The sequence below is a fragment of the Mesoplodon bidens genome (genome assembly GCF_964165515.1).
Source record: "Mesoplodon bidens genome assembly, chromosome: 3".
Classification (NCBI taxonomy): Eukaryota; Metazoa; Chordata; class Mammalia; order Artiodactyla; family Ziphiidae; genus Mesoplodon; species Mesoplodon bidens.
Window position 1 is genome coordinate 168,839,535 of NC_138178.1, and position 18,335 is coordinate 168,857,869.

The following is an 18,335-nucleotide window of genomic DNA, read 5'->3' on the forward strand; positions in this document are numbered from 1 at the left end:
ACTGATATTTGAGAGGTAGGGAAGAGGGCAGAGCATGCCAAGCAATTCAAGTCAAGTGGACAACCGTAGGTCGAGTCCCTATACTCCATACATTTGAAAATGAGGGAAGAGTAGCTCCCGAAGGGGAGACTTGTTTTACCCAAAGAAGCAAGAATGGATATGCTGGGCAAGCAAAGGGCGGGTGTCTGCCGTGTAGAGCAGGGGTGGGCAGGCAGGGTCTGGGGGCCACTTCCAGCCAAACACTTGTTTTAGTAAGTAAAGTGCTATTGGAGCACAGCCATGCTCATTCTTGTGTGTATCGTCTGAGGCTGCTTTCACACTCCAGTGACAGCTGATTAATTGCAACAGAGTCTGTCTGGACTGCAAAGCCTATAAAAGTTACTATCTGGCCCTTTACGGAAAAAGTTTGCTGACCCTCGACGTAGAGGAAGGTCCATTTTAGTGGGAGCCTTCTGAGACGATAGCGAAACACAAACAGTGGACATTTCCAGCGTCCAGACGCTTTGAAAGCATAGTTGGTACCTGCTTCTGCCTTCTGTCCACACTCTGGCTGGGGATCAAGGGGGAGCCAGGGGGCCAGGAGAGCCAGGGGGCCAGGTGAGGTGGTGAGGGGCTTGGGGCGTGTGAGCACAGCCAAGTCGGGAGAAGGGCACCTGGTCCAGGATACACTGGCTGCTGCCCAGGTGACTTCGGTCAGGTCACATGCCTTTCTTGGACAGGTCAGGTGGATGGGATGGCCCCGAGGATCTCACATCTAACAGTCCATGTCCTTCTGGGGCATGACTAGAGGGAGAACCTTTCCCCTCCCCTTCCCCAAATCTGTCTGCAGGAAGAGGAACCCCTCAGCAGGGGGCGCCAAGAGGCACCACGTGATCACCCCTCTTTATCCAGCCCTCACCCTCCTGCAGGCCTTAGTCACCAGCTGTAATGCTAATTACCTGCTGGAATAATCCTCTTGCCTCTCTCTCATTTAGTTGTGTTCATCCTTTATCAGCAGATCAGAAGTCTGAAACCTTCCCAGTCCCAGGAGTCTGGAATGCCAAGTTCTGGCAGGGTGAGATGGCTGATTCCCAGTTACCAAGGTGGTCTTCATGTTCAAGATTATGTCCGTGTTCATTGGTCCCTGCGTTTGGACTAGTGCATGAAAGAGGCTGCAGACAAGGAAGATGCATGCAAACCTTCAGAATCTTCTAATGCGCGCTAATAACTCAGTTCTTGTCTTTTACACTTGCAGTTAAGAGCTGGTGGCTGAGTTACAAAAGATTTCTTCACTGTAGGCAGAAAAGCGTGTATCCACAAGCACATACACCCACAAAAATTCCATCAGCACTCTCATGCATGTCCAGGTACATATGGCAATACATACATACATAGGAGGCCTTGCATCTGCCTGTACCACGTGTGAAAATACACATGCACACCCACGCAAGTGCAAGCACAGATTCATGCAGACAGGACCCCACTGCAGATCCTTGACTGTGCATCACATGCATTCACTGCAGGCTCAGGTATTAGCACCTGTGTGCCAAGGTCACCTTTAAGAGGCCCTAAGCATGGAAACGCTCGTGGAGCCCTCACACAGAATTTAAAAGAAAAGATTATTTTTGTAAGTAGAGCTGCAATGAGCATTTTGGTACATGACTCTTTTTGAATTATGGTTTTCTCAGGGTATATTCCCAGTAGTAGGATTGCTGGGTCGTATGGCAGTTCTATTTGTAGTTTTTTAAGGAACCTCCATACTGTTCTCCATAGTAGCTGTATCCATTTACATTCCCACCAACAGTGCAAGAGTGTTCCCTTTTCTCCACACCCTCTCCAGCATTTATTGCAATAGCCATAGCCAAGACATGGAAGCAGCCTAAGTGTCCATCAACAGATGAATGGATAAAGAAGATGTGGCACATATATACAATGGAATATTACTCAGCCATAAAAAGAAACGAAATTGAGTTACTTGTAGTGAGGTGGATGGACCTAGAGTCTGTCATACAGAGTGAAGTAAGTCAGAAAGAGAAGAACAAATACCATATGCTAACATATATATATGAAATCTAAGAAGAAAAAAAAAAGTCATGAAGAACCTAGGGGTAAGACAGGAATAAAGACACAGACCTAGTAGAGCATGGACTTGAGGATATGGGGAGGGGGAAGGGTAAGCTGTGACAAAGTGAGAGAGTGACATGGACATATATACACTACCAAACGTAAAATAGATAGCTAGTGGGAAGTAGCCACATAGCACAGGGAGATCAGCTAGGTGGTTTTTGTTTGTTTGTTTGTTTTTTGCGGTACGCGGGCCTCTCACTGTTGTGGCCTCTCCTGTTGCAGAGCACAGGCTCCGGACGTGCAGGCTCAGCGTCCATGGCTCACGGGCCCAGCCGCTCTGCAGCATGTGGGATCTTCCCGGACCAGGGCACGAACCTGTGTCCCCTGCATCGGCAGGCGGACTCTCAACCACTGCGCCACCAAGGAAGCCCAGCTAGGTGGTTTTTGACCACCTAGAGGGGTGGGATAGGGAGGGTGGGAGGGAGGGAGATGCAAGAGGGAAGAGATATGGGAACACCTGTATATGTATAATGGATTCACTGTGTTATAAAGCAGAAACTAACATATCATTGTAAAGCAATTATGCTCCAATAAAGATGTTAAAAAAAAAAGGTTATTTTTTGGAAACGTCAGAAAACTTATGTGTGTGCTAAAAATGAGGCAGATGCTTTTCTATTTTTCTGATTAGAACTTTAAATTATTTTCCCTGTACATATTTATTTGTGCATTCATTTATTCGTTCACTCATTCATTTCAGTACCCCTGCTTTGCTGGAGCCCCAAGTATGTGTGTGCATAATTCTGCCTTCGGGATGACCCAGCAGGGATGTGCACATGTGTTCACACAGCTGCACACCCCAATGGCGAGTGAGTACTCACCAGTGCTCCCCATACGTGCGCACTGACACACACACACACACACACACACACACACACACACGTAGCCTAACGGAGCTCTGAGCTGGAAGCCCCAAGAAGGAATCCTGTGCTGGCACCTGCATGGTCAGACATAGCCAGCGCCTGTGTAGGACCCCTCTCCTCCCTCCTGGTGTTTTGGCCACTGCAGATGCCAAGCTCAGCAGGAAACCTCAGAATATGCTCTCCCACAGCGAGCCCTGCAGCCCTCAGAGGTGGGCAGGAGAAAGATGGGGGCCTGTGGAGTGGGGCCCAGGGAGGGAGGCTGGGCACACTCCACACTGGGGGACGGACTGGGGGGTGATGGGGGATGGCCCTGGGGGATGGCCCAAGGAGCCCAGGCAGGGGCCAGCACTGTGCCCTGGCTGTCTGGATGTCAGAAGATGACCAACATGCCAGCCTGACCCCCTTCGAATTATAATATGAGATCACCCAACCCCAGACTCAGACTTTAGTCCAATTCAGGATTTCCGTTTATAGCTTTCAAAACTGCTGGGTGGGTCCCACCTCCCATGTTCTGATTAAATTGGTCCGGGGCGGGGCCTGGGCATCTGGATGTATAAAACCTTCCCAGGTGATTCTAATGTACAGCCAAGGTTGTGAACCTCTAGTCTACAGAGCCCAGGTGAGTTCCTGGGACGGGGAACTCACTAACTGTCCTGGCAGCCTCCTTGCTCTGGGGACAAGTTAAGAGCCTTTCTCCACAGCAGCGTGGTAGCAAATTCCCAGAACAGTGAAAGCAAGCTCAGGGAGTATCCTACCGCCATCGTCATGGTTCTTGCTCTCGTTTCTCTGGATGTCCAGTTCCGACGAGACCTGACTCCTCCAAAAAAGCCTGCTGTGAGGGGCTTCCCTGGTGGTGCAGTGGTTGAGAGTCTGCCTGCTAATGCAGGGGACACGGGTTCGAGCCCTGGTCTGGGAGGATCCCACATGCCGCGGAGCGACTAGGCCCGTGAGCCACAACTACTGAGCCTGCGCGTCTGGAGCCTGTGCTCCTCAACAAGAGAGGCCGCGATGGTGAGAGGCCCACGCACCGCGATGAAGAGTGGCCCCCGCTTGCCACAACTAGAGAAAGCCCTCGCACGGAAACGAAGACCCAACACAGCAAAAATAAATAAATAAATTAGTAAACTCCTACCCCCAACATCTAAAAAAAAAAAAAAAAAGCCTGCTGTGACTACTGACTCCTGCATGTGCCTTGCCAGGCTCTGAGCACCCAGAGCCCAAGGGCGGAGTCCTTGCTTCCTGTCCCGGGTGTCCAGCCCATGAAGGCACTGATGGCTGGCACGTTAGAGGCTGGGGCTGAAGGAGCACAGGGCTGGAGTCTGGCACATGATGGCCCAGTGTGTGACCCTGGGCAGTCCCCCTGCTTCTCAGAGCCTGCTTGCTCGGCCACAAGGCAGGGAGATGCGCAGTGGCGGGGAAGAGGGGATGCAGCTGCATGAGATACAGCTGAAAGGATTTGTAGAGCATGACAGCAGCTTGCCTGGCCTGCAGAAGGGGACCTGTCATGGGTTCTCCCGCCTGGAGCAGGGTGTCTGATGGGCAGGCCAACCTCTCCACTCCACCCAGCAGGCCCAGTGCCTGAAGGCCAACACTTTTTAGGGAGCCACAAAAATGTCTTCATGTCTTTTAAAATCAGAAGAAACACTGAATGTCATCCAGCCTGGATTATATTTTTCTTCCTGCCAATGCTGTTGTAAAATACGAGTTTAAATGTCTTTATGGACGAAGGGGCCCCCAAAAGCCAAACCACAGTCCCATGGAGGGGGTGATATCCAGGCCCAAAAGCACACCCTGGGTGGACCCCACCACCACCACCTTCCAATGCACCCAGACCAGTGTCTCAGAAAGCAAGGTCTGGGGAGACTTCCGGGTAAGATGGCGGAAGAGTAAGACGCGGAGATCACCTTCCTCCCCACGGATACACCAGAAATACAGCTACACGTGGAACAACTCCTACAGAACACCTACTGAATGCTGGCAGAAGACCCCAGACCTCCCAAAAGGCAAGAAACTCCCCACATACCTGGGTAGGGCAAAGCGGAGAGATTCCCGCACAGAGGATCGGTGCCGAGCGGCACTCACCCGCCCGAGAGGCTTCTCTGCTCGCCCGCCAGGGCGGGCGGCGCTGGAAGCTGAGGCTTGGGCTTCGGTCAGAGCGCAGGGAAAGGACTGGGGCTGGCGGCGAGAACTCAGCCTGAAGGGGGCTAATGTGCCACAGCTAGCCGGCAGGGAGTCCGGGAAAACTCTGGAGCTGCCGAAGAGGCAAGAGACTTTTTCTTCCCTCTTGGTTTCCTGGTGCGCGAGGAGAGGGGATTAAGAGCGCTGCTTAAAGGGGCTCCACAGACGGGCGCGAGTCACGACTGAGAGCACAGAGCCCAGTGACGGGCGTGGGACGCTGGGGCTGCTGCTGCCACCGCCAAGAAGCCTGTGTGCGAGCGCAGGTCACTGTCCACACCGCCCTTCCGGGAGCCTGTGCAGCCCGCCACTGCCAGGGTCCCGGGATCCAGGGGCGGCTTCCCTGGGAGAACGCACGGCGCGCCTCGGGCTGGTGCAACGTCACGCCGAACTCTGCCACTGCAGGCTCGCCCCGCACTCCGTGCCCCTCCCTCCCGCCCGGCCTGAGTGAGCCAGAGTCCCCGAAGAGGCTGCTCCTTTAACCCTGTCCTGTCTGAGCGAAGAACAGACGCCCTCCGGCGACCTACACGCAGAGGCGGGGCCAAATCCAAAGCTGAGACCCAGGAGCTGTGAGAACAAAGAAGAGAAAGGGAAACCTCTCCCAGCAGCCTCAGAAGCAGTGGATTAAAGCTCCACAATCAACTTGATGTACCCTGCATCTGTGGAATACATGAATAGACAACAAATCATCCCAAATTGAGGAGCCAGGAGTCAGTGCTGTGCCTCTGAGGTGGGAGAGCCAACTTCAGGACACTGGTCCACAAGAGACCTCCCAGCTCCACATAATATCAAACGGCGAAAATCTTCCAGAGATCTCCATCTCAACACCAGCACCCAGCTTCACTCAACGACCAGCAAGCTACAGTGCTGGACACCCTATGCCAAACAACTAGCAAGACAGAAACACAACGCCACCCATTAGCAGAGAGGTGGCCTAAAATCATAAAAAGTCCGCAGACACCCCAAAACACACCACCAGACGTGGACCTGCCCACCAGAAAGACAAGATCCAGCCTCATTCACCAGAACACAGGCACTAGTACCTTCCACCAGGAGGCCTACACAACCCACTAAACCAACCTTAGCCACTGGGGACAGACACCAAAAACAACGGGAACTACGAACCTGCAGCCTGCAAAAAGGAGACCCCAAACACAGTAACATAAGCAAAATGAGAAGACAGAAAAACACACAGCAGGAGAAGGAACAAGATAAAAACCCACCAGACCTAACAAATGAAGACGTAATAGGCAGTCTACCTGAAAAAGAATTCAGAATAATGATGGTAAAGATGATCCAAGATTCTATTTCCCAGATCCAAAATCTTGGAAATAGAATAGACAAAATGCAAGAAACAGTTAACAAGGACCTAGAAGAACTAAAGATGAATCAAGCATCGATTAAAAACACAATACATGAAATAAAAAATACTCTAGATGGGATCAATAGCAGAATAACTGAGGCAGAAGAACGGATAAGTGAGGTGGAAGATAAAATAGTGGAGATAACTGCTGCAGAGCAAAATAAAGAAAAAAGAATGAAAAGAACAGAGGACAGTCTCAGAGACCTCTGGGACAACATTAAACGCACCAACATTCGAATTATAGGGGTTCCAGAAGAAGAAGAGAAAAAGAAAGGGACTGAGAAAATATTTGAAGAGATTATAGTTGAAAACTTCCCTAATATGGGAAAGGAAATAGTTAATCAAGTCCAGGAGGCACAGAGAGTCCCATACAGAATAAATCCAAGGAGAAATACGCCAAGACACATATTAATCAAACTGTCAAAAATTAAACACAAAGAAATCATATTAAAAGCAGCAAGGCAAAAACAACAAATAACACACAAGGGAATCCCCATCAGGATAACAGCTGATCTCTCAGCAGAAACTCTACAAGCCAGAAGGGAGTGGCAGGACATAATTAAAGTGATGAAGGAGAGAAACCTGCAACCAAGATTACTCTACCCAGCAAGGATCTCATTCAGATTTGATGGAGAAATTAAAACGTTTACAGACAAGCAAAAGCTGAGAGAGTTCAGCACCACCAAACCAGCTTTACAACAAATGCTAAAGGAACTTCTCTAGGCAAGAAACACAACAGAAGGAAAAGACCTACAATAACGAACCCAAAACAATTAAGAAAATGGGAATAGGAACATACATATCGATAATTACCTTAAATGTAAATGGACTAAATGCTCCCACCAAAAGACACAGATTGGCTGAATGGATACAAAAACAAGACCCATATATATGCTGTCTACAAGAGACCCACTTCAGACCTAGAGACACATACAGACTGAAAGTAAGGGGATGGAAAAAGATATTCCATGCAAATGGAAACCAAAAGAAAGCTGGAGTAGCAATTCTCATATCAGACAAAATAGACTTTAAAATAAAGACTACTAGAAGAGACAAAGAAGGACACTACATAATGATCAAGGGATCGATCCAAGAAGAAGATATAACAATTGTAAATATTTATGCACCAAATATAGGAGCACCTCAATACATAAGGCAAATACTAACAGCCATAAAAGGAGAAATCGACAGTAACACAATCATAGTAGGGGACTTTAACACCCCACTTTCACCAATGGACAGATCTTCCAAAATGAAAATAAATAAAGAAACACAAGCTTTAAATGATACATTAAACAAGATGGACTTAATTGATATTTATAGGACATTCCATCCAAAAACAACAGAATACACATTTTTCTCAAGTGCTCATGGAACATTCTCCAGGATAGATCATATCTTGGGTCACAAATCAAGCCTTGGTAAATTTAAGAAAATTGAAATTGTATCAAGTGTCTTTTCTGACCACAATGCTATGAGACTAGATATCAATTACAGGAAAAGATCTGTAAAAAATACAAACACATGGAGGCTAAACAATACACTACTTAATAACGAAGTGATCACTGAAGAAATCAAAGAGGAAATTAAAAAATACCTAGAAACAAATGACAATGGAGACACGACGACCCAAAACCTATGGGATGCAGCAAAAGCAGTTCTAAGAGGGAAGTTTATAGCAATACAATCCCACCTTAAGAAACAGGAAACATCTCGAATAAACAACCTAACCTTGCACCTAAAGCAATTAGAGAAAGAAGAACAAAAACACCCCAAAGTTAGCAGAAGGAAAGAAATCATAAAAATCAGATCAGAAATAAATGAAAAAGAAATGAAGGAAACGATAGCAAAGATCAATAAAACTAAAAGCTGGTTCTTTGAGAAGATAAACAAAATTGATCAACCATTAGCCAGACTCATCAAGAAAAGAAGGGAGAAGACTCAAATCAATAGAATTAGAAATGAAAAAGGAGAAGTAACAACTGACACTGCAGAAATACAAAAGATCATGAGAGATTACTACAAGCAACTCTATGCCCATAAAATGGACAACCTGGAAGAGATGGACAAATTCTTAGAAATGCACAACCTGCCAAGACTGACTCAGGAAGAAATAGAAAATATGAATAGACCAATCACAAGCACTGAAATTGAAACTGTGATTAAAAATCTTCCATCAAACAAAAGCCCAGGACCAGATGGCTTCACAGGCGAATTCTATCAAACATTTAGAGAAGAGCTAACACCCATCCTTCTCAAACTCTTCCAAACAATATCAGAGGAAGGAACACTCCCAAACTCATTCTACGAGGCCACCATCACCTTGATACCAAAACCAGGCAAGGATGTCACAAAGAAAGAAAACTACAGGCCAATATCACTGATGAACATAGATGCAAAAATCCTCAACAAAATACTAGCAAACAGAATCCAACAGCACATTAAAAGGATCATACACCATGATCAAGTGGGGTTTATTCCAGGAATGCAAGGATTCTTCAATATACGCAAATCAATCAATGTGATACACCATATTAACAAGTTGAAGGAGAAAAACCATATGATCATCTCAATAGATGCAGAGAAAGCTTTCGACAAAATTCAACACCCATTTATGATAAAAACCCTGCAGAAAGTAGGCATAGAGGGAACTTTCCTCAACATCATAAAGGCCATATATGACAAACCCACAGCCAACATTTTCCTCAATGGTGAAAAACTGAAACCATTTCCACTAAGATCAGGAACAAGACAAGGCTGCCCACTCTCACCACTCTTATTCAACATAGTTTTGGAAGTTTTAGCCACAGCAATCAGAGAAGAAAAGGAAATAAAAGGAATCCAAATTGGGAAAGAAGAAGTAAAGCTGTCACTGTTTGCAGATGACATGATACTATACATAGAGAATCCTAAAGATGCTACCGAAAAACTACTAGAACTAATCAATGAATTTGGTAAAGTAGCAGGATACAAAATTAATGTACAGAAATCTCTGGCATTCCTGTACACTAATGATGAAAAATCTGAAAATGAAATCAAGAAAACACTCCCATTTACCATTGCAACAAAAAGAATAAAATATCTAGGAATAAACCTACCTAAGGAGACAAAAGACCTGTATGCAGAAAATTATAAGACACTGATGAAAGAAATTAAAGATGATACAAATAGATGGAGAGATATACCATGCTCCTGGATTGGAAGAATCAATATTGTGAAAATGACTCTACTACCCAAAGCAATCTACAGATTCAATGCAATCCCTATCAAACTACCACTGGCATTTTTCACAGAACTAGAACAAAAAATTTCAAAATTTGTTTGGAAAAACAAAAGACCCCGAATAGCCAAAGCAATCTTGAGAACGAAAAATGGAGCTGGAGGAATCAGGCTCCCTGACTTCAGACTATACTACAAAGCTACAGTAATCAAGACAGTGTGGTACTGGCATAAAAACAGAAAGATAGATCAGTGGATCAGGATAGAAAGCCCAGAGATAAACCCACGCACATATGGCCAACTTATCTTTGATAAAGGAGGCAGGAATGTTCAGTGGAGAAAGGACAGCCTCTTCAATAAGTGGTGCTGGGAAAACTGGACAGCGACATGTAAAAGTTTGAGATTAGATCATTCCCTAACACCATACACAAAAATAAGCTCAAAATGGATTAAAGACTTAAATGTAAGGCCAGAAACTATCAAACTCTTAGAGGAAAACATAGGTAGAACACTCTATGACATAAATCACAGCAAGATCCTTTTGGACCCACCTCCTAGAGAAATGGAAATAAAAACAAAGATAAACAAATGGGACCTAATGAAACTTCAAAGCTTTTGCACAGCAAAGGAAACCATAAACAAGACCAAAAGACAACCCTCAGAATGGGAGAAAATATTTGCAAATGAAGCAACTGACAAAGGATTAATCTCCAAAATTTATAAACAGCTCATGCAGCTCAATAGCAAAAAAACAAACAACCCAATCCAAAAATGGGCAGAAGACTTAAATAGGCATTTCTCCAAAGAAGATATACAGACTGCCAACAAACACATGAAAGAATGCTCAACATCATTAATCATTAGAGAAATGCAAATCAAAACTACAATGAGATATCATCTCACACCAGTCAGAATGGCCATCATCAAGAAATCTAGAAACAATAAATGCTGGAGAGGCTGTGGAAAAAAGGGAACCCTCTTGCACTGCTGGTGGGAATGTGAATTGGTACAGCCACTATGGAGAACAGTATGGAGGTTCCTTAAAAAACTAAAAATAGAACTACCATATGACCCAGCAATCCCACTACTAGGCATATACCCTGAGAAAACCATAATTCCAAAAGAGACATGTACCAAAATGTTCATTGCAGCTCTATTCACAATAGCCCGGAGCTGGAAACAACCTAAGTGTCCATCATCGGATGAATGGATAAAGAAGATGTGGCACATATATACAATGGAATATTACTCAGCCATAAAAAGAAACGAAACTGAGCTATTTGTAATGAGGTGGATGGACCTAGAGTCTGTCATACAGAGTGAAGTAAGTCAGAAAGAGAAAGACAAATACCGTATGCTAACACATATATACGGAATTTAAAAAAAAAAAAAAAAGTCATGAAGGACCTAGGGGCAAAACGGGAATAAAGACACAGACCTACTTGAGAATGGACTTGAGGATATGGGGAGGGGGAAGGGTAAGCTGTGACAAAGCGAAAGAGAGGCATGGACATATATACACTACCAAACGTAAGGTAGATAGATAGTGAGAAGCAGCCACAGAGCACAGGGAGATCAGCTCGGTGCTTTGTGACCGCCTGGAGGGGTGGGATGGGGAGGGTGGGAGGGAGGGAGATGCATGAGGGAAGGGATGTGGGAACAGATGTATATGTATGACTGATTCACTTTGTTATAAAGCAGAAACTAATTAAAAAAAAAAAAAAGAAAAAAAAAAAAAATTTTCCTACTAATTATAATAAAGAAAAACTGGAAACTGTCTAACTCCAAAAAAAAAAAAAAAATAAATAAATAAAATGAAAAAAAAAAAAAAAAAAAAAAAAAAAAAAAAGAAAGCAAGGTCTGTACCTGACAAAGCCAACTTCAATCAGCAGAGCTTCTCCAGGAAACCGAGGCAGGTGAAAGTGCAGGCTCTGGAGTTACATGGTTCAGACCTCATCTGTGTGTCTTAGGCAAGTTACTTCACCTCTCTGTGCCTCCATTTCTGCTTCTGTAAAATGGGGGTGCTCCCCCTCGGAGGGTTGTCATGAGGATTCAGGGAGATGTTGCGTTTAGAGACACAGGCACCTGGAAGGTCTGTCGTCAGCTTCAGAAAAAAAGGACACTCAGGGCCTTCTCAACCCCAGTCTCCCTTCTCCTGCTCAGTTCCTTGTGACCTTGGGTCAGCCACTACCTCACTCTCCCCTCTGTCAGATGTCCATCTGAGGGCGACCTGGGGCTCCAAGCCCCCTCCTCCCTTTCAGCTTTAATCTTGTAATAGGCACCCTGGAGGGAGGGTCTAGATCAATTCCCCCCACACCTGTCCCAGCCGGTCTGCGGTCAAGCCAAAAAGGTGAGCCTGTGGGAGGGCCCTTGCCTGCGGGTCCCAAGAGCCCTGGGGACGAGGTTGACCTTCAGCCCTCTTGTGAGAGGTGACGTGGCTTAGCGCACTGGCTCTTAGTGTGTGGGTCATGGCTCACCACTTACACCCATGTGGCCCTGTGTGGGCCTCAGTCTCCTCATCTGTGAAATGGCCATAGCCATCTTCCAGGGCTGTGTGAGGATGCAGTGAACTCCCATTGGCTGCAGGCCCTGTGGGTGCTCAGCCACCCAGGGGACCCCCCCCCCGGGCTGTTCCTACTCCTCTGGGCCTGGCTGAGACCCAGAAATCCCAGCGGCGGCTCTGTCTCCATCCCCCAGCAACACTCGGTAGGTGCCCAGTGAACACTCACACACAGAATCTTCCTAAAGCACACGTCGAACTTGACAGCTTTCTAAACGCTTTGCATCTGACAAAGCACAGAGACGCCTATCATCTGTGTCTCTTCACTAAGTCCTGAGATGTCTTGTTTTTTTGACCATGCCACATGGCCTGTAGGATCTTAGTTCCCTGACCAGGGATTGAACCCATGCCCCCTGCAGTGGAAGCGTGGAATCTTAACCACTGGAAGATTCCAGGGAAGTCTCCATATAAGTCCTCTTTCTTAATGATGATTTTTCTGACTATAAATACTGAAAGCACAGCAATGTATAAGAAGAAGAAAGATTACCCACAATCCTTCTCCCCAGAAGCAACTACCTTTATTAATATGTTGGCACGTTTTTTCCTACTCCCTTTGCTATTTTTAAAAAAACTTTTTATTGGAGTATAACATCCAAAAACTATGTACAGGGCATGCCTTAGTCCCTTTGGACGGCTATCACAGAACACCATAGACTGGGCATCTTATAAATGACAGAACTTTATTTCTCGAAGTTTTAGAGGCTGGAGGTCCGAGCTGAGGATGCCAGAGTGGCCAGGTTCTGCTGAGAGCCCTCTTCTGAGCTGTAGATGGACATCTCCTCGCTGTGTGCTCACAGGGCAGAAAGAAAGAGAAGGCCTTCAGGGGTCCCTTTTATAAGGGCACAATCCCATTCGTGAGGCTTCAACCTCATGGCCTAATCACCTCCCCAAGGCCCCGCCTCCCAATACCCTCTCCTTAATTTCAACATATGAACAGGGGGGCACACAAAAGTTTAGCCCATGACAGTGCATAAACTGAAACGTACAGCTTGCTAAATATTTCCATGAATGTAGCCACCAGCTAGATCAAGCTGCAGAGTAATCCGTCTCCCCAGCAGTCTCCTTGCCCCACCCACGCCTGGCCTGAGAGAGCGGTCATTCTAACCTCTATCACCATAAATGAGTGTTGCTTGTTTTAGGATTTTATGTGCATGAGATTGTTTGTACCTCCCTTGTTTCACCCAATATAATGACTGGGAGGCCTTTGTGCTGCTGCCTGTGTCTGGGTTTGTGCTTTTTCATGCACCATCATTAATGTGTCCATTCTGTTGACCGACTCTTGGGCTGTTTCTAGTCTGGGGCTATTATGAATACAGCTGCTATGAACATTCTTGCCCTTTGGTGGATTTCATACAATTAATACATTGTCATCATCATCGTGTATATTATACATTGTACATTACATAGCATATCATATAAATAATACATGCATTAAATAATATTAATACATTAATGGAAACTAATATAATTTTATCACAGTAGGTGAAATCTTAACTGTGGGGTCCATATTGTCACCTAACCTTACAATGCAAGTATTTCCCCACATCATTAAGACCCCTCCATAGTCGCTGTGCTTCAAGGCTATATAAAAAAAAACCTGATTTTTTTTTTTTCTATTTTATAGATGAGAAAACCGAGGCTCAGAGAGCGTGGCAGTGAAATCACACCTCAAACACTGGCCCCTGGGCTCTTTGCCTTCATTATATAGAGTTTCACTGTGAGGAAGAAAACAGCATAAAATATAAACACGCAACCAACCAACCCACCAACTACGGAAAAGAACAGTTCACACGCAATAGAGAAATTAAACGTTTAAGGAAGATGGAAGGCGTTTTGCGGGCTGGCTTTTACAAACGTGAAGCAGAAAGAACTGAGAGCGCCTGCGTCCCACCCCGTCCTCCCGCCCGGGGCGTCGAGGGCGCCTCCGCAACAGGATTTAAGGGGGCGCTGGCGCTCGCCGCGCCAACCACTAGGCGGCGCCAGAGCAACGCCGATGCCGAGTCGCTCAAGCCGGGCTGGGATGGCAGGAGGGGGCCAGGGAACCAACCCAAGGCACCAACCCAGGGCCTCTGACCAAGATTTCTGGGAAAAGACCAGGTAGGAGGAGAAGGCTCTGGCCGAGGATTAGAAGCTTTTTAAAGGATACCCTGCCTCCGCATGCCGAAATGTCCTGAGTTTTTCTTAAGCTTCCCTGACCTCATTTATCGGCCAGGAAGGATGGGATGAGGCAGTGGGGGGCGTGATCAGACTCAGCGCAGGGAAACGGGGCGCTTCCTGCTGTCCCTCCCCACCCTTTCACAGAAACCCTCACCCGCTCGGGCCGCAGATGTAGAACTTTCCAGCCAGGCAGTACCCAGAGCCCAGCCTCTCAGCTTTGCTGCCGAGTTCAGAGAAGGCCATCGCGAACTCGGGGCCGCACAGCCATCACGGGGCTGTGGTCTTCGTCGGGCTTCTCCGCATCTTGCTGACGCCCCGCTGGGGGGCGGCGGGAGCAGACAGAGAGGCACCCAGTCCTGGAGGTCTCCCTCTGCACCACCCCACCTCCTCCTGTGAAAACACTTCAGAATAATTGGAGTCTCCTGCAGTATACGAGAAGGAACTTTTCTAGTTGCTCTTCCAGACACACGTATGCTTTGTGTTGCAAGAAGACACTCAAAAAAGCTTTAAGACAAAAGCCACGTGGATGTCAGATGTGCTTGTGGGGCATCTCCCCAAAGCCAGCTGTGAAATCATCCATTCGGAGAGAACTCGGAGACGCTTGGTCCTACAGTTCATTCTGTGCACTGGGGACCCAAGAGGTGTAACTGCCCAGGGCCACATGGCAGACGTGAGGTCACTGACAACTGACACTCCCATGGGGTGGGGCTCGGGTGTCTCCTCAGTCCAGGGTCTGTGCTGTGAGGGCTGCAGGAATGACTTGAACCATCCTTCACCTGTGAGAAGCCCGAGACAAAAGGATGGGAAATAGAGGAGGGAATGCAATGGAGCAGAAGCAAGACCCCCTTCCCCACGTCAGAGGAGGCCACATTTCAGAAGGGGGGGGGCCACCATTCTGGTACCCCTTCCACCTTGTGTCAAGTCCCTTCTCACATGGCAACAGTGAACTGAGAGCTGACACACACACCTGCACGCATGGAACACTGATTATCCAATACTTATTGCCATCGGCATCACTGTTATTAACTCTCGTAGCACTGGTCCCCCGCTAGGCGTGATAACTCTGCAGAAGTGTATGTTGTCCTCTCCACGCTACAGGAGAGAAAAGATTTGGGGAGGCAGTGTGCCCAGCCCCCACAGCTAAGAGCCGAGGAGGCTGGGGTCACAGCCAACGCCAGTGCTGGGGCTTCCTGAGCCAGGGGGACCCTGACTGTTCAAACTGGAAGGAAATGTAGCGATCGCCTTTCGAGGAAGCTTCTGGATGGTTGGCAAGGGCAATAGTGCATACATGTGTACAAATATAGTGGAAATCCTATAAATCATAATTCTGCTTTTAACATCCAATCGCTTCTCATGAAAATATTGGTAAAACCTCTGGCAGATAAAGAGAAATGCCTCCATTTGAGTTTGAACCAAATTCCCTCTCTGTCTTCTTGTTTTGATTCTGCAGCCACTTTTCTCTGGTCCCTGCTGTCCACATCCTTCTCCGCTATATAATGAGTGGGCACATCTCAAGTGGCTGGAAATTCTCAGTCTCTCCTGGCTGGCCTTCTCTCAGTGGCTCCCCACACTGGGCCTGTCTGTCTGGCTTTCCACTGGGCTGCATGATCCTTAAGGGCAGGACTGACATTCACTTCCTATCCCTAGCATCAGTCCCAGGCTTGGCACGAGAGAGAGGGTTCAGGCCTCTGGCTCAAGGAGCCCTCAAACTTCAGTTGCTGTTGAGTGGCAGAGGTCTCGGAAATAGAGAAGGCCTCATCTAAGTTATGATGTCAAGCTTAGACAATAAACTCCTTACTTTTTTCTAGAATCTCCAATACCACTAATTGCTAGACATTCATGGTTACCCCTAGACTCTGAGCTGTGGGTCTCCTAATTGAAAAGACTATGTCACCGCAAATAAACACACCTCAAACTATACATCAAAATAAAGTCCAAATGGAACAAATATTTATATGCAAAACAAAAACAAAAAAACAAAACGCTAAACTCTAAATATGTTAGAAGAAAGCACAGCATTTTACATATACTTCCAGAATGGGGAAGTCCTTTCTCTAAGCATGACACACAACTCAAACACCACAAAAGACTGTTGAATTCTCATAAATGAAATTTTTGAAACTGCAAGGGGAAAAAATCAAATAAACAAAATCGAAAGGAAAGCAACAAACGGGGGAAATATCTGCAACTCATATCACAGATGAAGAGACACTCTCCTTGATATTTAAAGACCTCCTACAAATCAATGAGACCAGAAGTCCAATAGAAAAAGATCGACCCAGGACATGAACTGTCTGGGTTCAAATCCCAGGTCTGGGACTTCCCTGGTGGCGCAGTGGTTAAGAATCCGCCTGCCAATGCAGGGGACACGGGTTTGAGCCCCGGTCCAGGAAGATCCCACATGCCGCAGAGCAGCTAAGCCCGTGCACCACAACTACTGAGCCACGCTCTAGAGCTCACACATCACAACTACTGAAGCCCAAGCACCTAGAGCCCGTGCTCCGCAACAAGAGAAGCCACCTCAACAAGAAGCATGCGCACCACAACGAAGAGTAGCCCCTGCTCGCCACAACTAGAGAAAGCCCACGCAGCAACAAAGACCCACTGCAGCCAAAAGAAAAAAGAAAAGAAAAATCCCAGCTCTGCCGTTTACTAGCTGTGTGTCCTTGGGCAAGTTACTCGACCTCTCTGGACCTTGGTTGTCTTGTCTGTATAAGGATCCTGTCCTTGTGCAGGTTATTGTGAAGATTAAAATACATGACTGTTCCCCAGAATTACTTCTGTTTACTTCTCTGCCTCCTCTAAGACTGGGAGCTCCCTGGGGCAGGGTCTGGGCCCAGCACAGACTCTCCTGTCCAGCAGCCATGTTTAGTGAATCGAGCCCATCTGCCTTGAACTTGCCAAGAATGACAAGGCGAGTCAGCATAAAGGATCCAATCCTGGGTCTTTTGGCCTAAGACTCAGATAACCCTGCTAAGGTCCCCACTGTGCATCCAGGTTAAAAGGAAGAAGAAAAACATGCTAAGGACCTCGAATGGCAAATGCAGCCCTCCACCAAACAAAGGTTATAGCTCCATGGGCCCTGGATGGAACTTAAAATTCGTAGACTGTTAATTAGCATGTGAAACAGGAAGTTTCTAAGTAGCGCTGCAGCGAGGCAATTCAGCAGGCTTACAGCCAGAGCTTAAAAGCCCGGTTTAAAAGAGGGAGGGGGAAAAGGGAGGGCAAAAGCCCAAGACATCCCTGCTCCATTTTACATCATGGCAACCCACATGCTCATTTCTGCCAGGACCTCCTGGGGAAACACAGCCGCCTGTCCTCCTGGTGGGCTTTGAAAGGACATGGGCGGCAGCAACCCAGGGCTGGGAGAGAGTACAGGAGGGTGGTGAGAGTGTGTGTGTGTGTGTGTGTGTGTGTGTGCGCACATGTATGTGTGTGACCACCTTCACAGGTCACTAAATGCTGTTCTTGTGTGCTTTTAAAGCCACTGCATCCTTGATAAACCAGGATTCAGTGTCAACTGTCATGGTGACATGACATGGTGAGATCAGGAGATGATGGTGGCCTTGATTCAGTGAAATGAATGCCTTCAGATCGAAGCGAACATTTCTGGGGACCTTGAATCCCAAATTTGCAACTCAGTGACTTCCTTCCCTCCCTGGGCCTCAGTTTCCCCCTCGACAGGGAGGCCTAGGCTCCGTAGCCTTCCAAGGGTCTGCACCCACACAGGTGGGACGTGCCCCATCCCCATGTGGCTCACTGCTCTGCAAGGCTGACCCTAGTCCAGAAGGCAGCATTTCCCATGCGTCATGATTATGAGTTGACCATGTTCACACCAGCCACTGCTCTCTTGGTGCTCCTGGCACTGCCACAGGCTGCTCGTGGACCAGGCCAG

General features: G+C 47.0%; 1 pseudogene across 1 annotated transcript in view; it reads right to left on the reverse strand.

The window, feature by feature from the left end:
• Positions 1–14,707: 14,707 nt before the first annotated feature.
• LOC308614119 (cytochrome c-like) overlaps positions 14,708–18,335 on the reverse strand; it is a 42,821-nt pseudogene continuing 39,193 nt past the window's right edge. Inside the window, exon 3 of the transcript in view lies at positions 14,708–14,758. The product of the transcript in view is annotated as a cytochrome c-like (transcript). The remainder of the gene's footprint in view (positions 14,759–18,335) is intronic.